The sequence below is a fragment of the Nicotiana tabacum genome, chromosome 10 (assembly GCF_000715075.1).
Source record: "Nicotiana tabacum cultivar K326 chromosome 10, ASM71507v2, whole genome shotgun sequence".
Lineage (NCBI taxonomy): Eukaryota > Viridiplantae > Streptophyta > Magnoliopsida > Solanales > Solanaceae > Nicotiana > Nicotiana tabacum.
The window spans coordinates 47385192-47389238 of NC_134089.1; positions in this window are offsets into that span (position 1 = coordinate 47385192).

Here is a 4047-nt window from a genome sequence, read left to right on the forward strand (position 1 = left end):
AAACCCTTTCCTCATTTTTCCTGACTTGGTTCATTCGAACAAAGCCTGCAATTTTGATTTTACTGGATGTTGAGTGATCGCCTTTCCTTATTTGCACAAACCATGTACCACTGGACTTTTGCCTTAAATAAATCTTGTGTATTTACCCTTCTTGTGCTACTTTGGAAAAGATTTTGATCAAACTCTTTCCTTAATTATCTTGCCCGTCTGAAATCAGAATCCCTTAATTGAAGGGAGCCCTTATGTGATTGATTTCGAAACTATTTTCTTACCTTTTCTTACTTGCTTTCTGCACTATAAAGGGCACGACCCTTCTGTACTTTTACACACTTCCAATTCAATACTCTTTAAGACATTGAGTTCAATACTCTGACAATACTTATTGAACACTTTCAATTTCAATACTCCTACATTCTCTATTCAACACTCTACTCTCTTCTGAAATCTTCTGGCTGTGTGTTTGCAATTTGGCTTTACTACTGCTCTTCTATTCTTATTTCCCTAAAACTGGTATGTTCTAATTTAACTTTCAGCTTCATTCCTATGTGTTTGCTTTATAGTTTAAACAATCTTGTCTACTTTGCTGTTTATGTTTTGTGTTGAATATGTTGTCTCTTTGCATCTGTTGCTATGTGAATTCCCCATACCCTTATTCCCTTCTATGTGTTTGAGTTAAAGTTTAAAGCATGGCAACATCCAAATTGTTGCTCATGTCTGGACTTGATCCTTTAATGGATCCTAACTCCCAAACAATGTGGCTAACAGGCTGGTTGGGGTATACCAGCACTTCCAATTGCTGGGTATGACCACCAGGCTGTCTTGGCTTCCCCTAAATCCCCTCTATGCACTTGCATTCTCTCTTAGATTCTAAGTTGTGCCCCTCTCCTATGAGCCTTGCTTTGGGACCTTGAGCTCCCTCTGAACTTAGACATTTGAGGTTTGACCCTTAGGTATTTACTGATGCAATCATGTCCTGTTTTTACTTCTGCATTTTTCATATAGAAATCATGTTTACAAGTCCTGCACTTCTGCGTTTTTCATATAGAATGCCTACAGGTTCTGCATTTCATATAGAAATCCTGTCTATAGGTTCAACATTTCATACGTAGATACCATGTCTATAGCCTCTACATTTCATACATACATACCATGTCTATAACTTATGCATTTCATACATAGAGACTATGTCTATAGGCTTCTGCGTTTATGCCTATCACATAGAGAACATGTCTATAGAGTTTCCTAAATTCTGCATATGCATCTATCACTAGGCAAACACATTTATAGGCTTAAATAATAAAAATCAGCGTTTTAAACACCATGCCTATAGGATTTCTGCATTTTTGTAAAGGTTAAACTCAATAACGCTTAGAAAGCATGCCTATTGGAGTAACCAACTGATCTGAATAATTTACAAGTCTAAAATCAGTAGTAACGTTACTCAATGTCTGTAGAACTTATGTTTTCTATAATCAACATGCCTTCTTCTTGTAAAAATCAGTACACTTCTACATTATTAGATGTCATGCCTGTAGGTTTCACTTAGGCAAGCTATAAGGTAAAATTAGCTAATTGAATTAGACTCTGTTAATTCCAACCAGCAGGCAGGTCTGATTGCGGTTTCTTATTTGAAATGTGTAATAGACCAGTCTGCCTCCTTAACATTTAAGTTTAATTCAGACCATGACTAGTATCTGCAAGACATGCTAAACAATCTCTCTTTAAGTGAGGAGGCCCATCTAAGACTTTTAAATTGTTATGTGTTTCCCATAATCTGCCTTATGTGTTTTTGTTTGTCGCTTTAGAATTTTATCCTTTTAAACCACACAAAACCCATATTTCATTTCCCTTTAGGACTAGTAGTCCTGAATGCCTCCGGGACTGATAAGATTTGGGCAGGTACTAGCATGCAATAAGTAACGAAACCATTCCGTGTTTAAATACCTCAACGGGGTGGGAAATGGGTAGATATGGATATGATGACTAATGCACTAATACCACGTGTAACCCCTCTTCTGAGGAGTCATTACCAAGCATTGCATTGATGTGATCCATATTATTTATAAACCTAAGACCCCTCTTCCCTTTACTTGTTTATTTTATTACTTTTAAAATTTCAAACTCCTTTTTCTCAAATTTCAACTCTCTTGCTTCTTCAAACATTAACTTATTTGCAATCACAATGTGACAACCCCTCATATTTGAAACCCTTAATTGCTTATTTATTGTTTGTACTTAAGTCACAATTGTAGCATGACCGAGAACCATATTAGTGGATCTTGAGGAGTGCCTAATACCTTCCCCTCGAGATAATTTCTAGCCCTTACCCAAACTCTGATTTTTCTAAACAAATTCTTCCTATGGTCCTAATGCACTTAATCATTAGGTGACGACTCTTCAAATCAGAAAACCCAATTCCCAAAAGGGAACGAGTTGTCCTCCCAAATGTCATAAACCTGATTTCGCGAGAAAAAAGGGGACGCGACAGCGTGGCGACTCTGCTGGGGATTTCTTTAAGGCTTTTATCATTTCGTGCTATTTGTGACTTTATGTTTCCTTGAATGTCTTTAATGCATTTAAGTATTTAATTTGCTCTCCTACTTCGAAAATTGACTTGGCTCTTCGTTTCTTCTCTTTATTTCTCTTAATGCTTTCTTTTACCGCTTTCCTTTAATATTGTTGTCATTTTGAGCAATTATTGTAATTATTACCTTATGAATGTGCAAATACATGACAATTTGTTTAATTATTACAACAACATATTCAACATCATATTCCACTCGTGCCAAACAAAATACCATAGCAATGCTTATAATGAGTAGTTGCGCTTTTCCGATATTATTACCCCTAAATTTGGCTAAGGCGTATTTGCGGTAAAACCAGTCGATCAACGATGTAATCGACGGTTCCGTGCCTTTCCCTCTTGAGTTGTCCGCTTAAGGGTACCAGTCTAATACCCCATGGAAACCCTACTCTGTTTAATTGTGCATGCATCACTGTCAAAACCTAGCCGAGTCAGTTATGTTGTCGACATAATGACTCTTTAAGATAGCCTTGTTCAAAGTCCATTGGGTTTCTTTGGAACCCAAACGGACATTACTACGTTCTGTGCATTTATTTGGAGAACTAAATACTGCTTATGCCAATTATTGATAGTTAAATAGTCGAGTCAGGTGGGGGTAAGGGCCTAACCTTTTTGTCTTGCAGAAACATGAGGCGCGAGGTCCCCAACTTTTGTATGGTTAGCACACCCTCACTCTTGTTGGACTAGTGGAGGAGTTTTCCATCAAATGACCAAATCAACGAGTGGAAAGAGAGGGCCGCCAAAGCTAGTGAAAATTTGGAATATCTAGAGTACAGTCTACTGGAATTGGAAGGGAAAGTGAGGAAGAGAGTCACCAACTCCCAGAATACTGAAAGAAACGAAAGAGAACACATGGCAAAGGCATTTCTACTGGTGAACCTACGCGAGCTGGAGGATTTGATTAATGAGAGAATTCAACCTGAGGAAGGTCCTTCAAGGACCAAATAGATAGGAGCTTTCTTTTGCTTTATGAAATGTAATAAGGTCAATGGCCACTAGTGACATTTTATTCCTTGTTATTTAGTGTCATTTTAGGATTCGTCTGCTTTTTATCAATAAAATGAGGCATTTAACATTCTAAGTTCTCCAAATCAATTTGTTGCTAGGCCTACCTTGGGCACAATGAAGCTCCCAAATTAGGACACGGTTTATATTTTCGCACTATGTGTTTAAATATCGCAACATCTTTTCCTTATAATCCGCAATAACTTGCTACCTTTTTGTTTTTACCTTTTGTTTTATTCCCCTCCCCAAAGTTTAGTTCATGCACTCTGGTATCGTCATCATACTCCACAAGATCCAAGGGCCCTCCACCCACTCCTCCTCCTAGTCTCGTCAAAAATAGGAACAAGGAAAAAATGGAAGATTTGAGCAACATCAGAAAGGAAAACTCGGTTGAACGGCTAGAAATCACTCAGGGTACTCATGTCTCCAAAGAAGGTGCATTCCAACTCGAGCAAAAA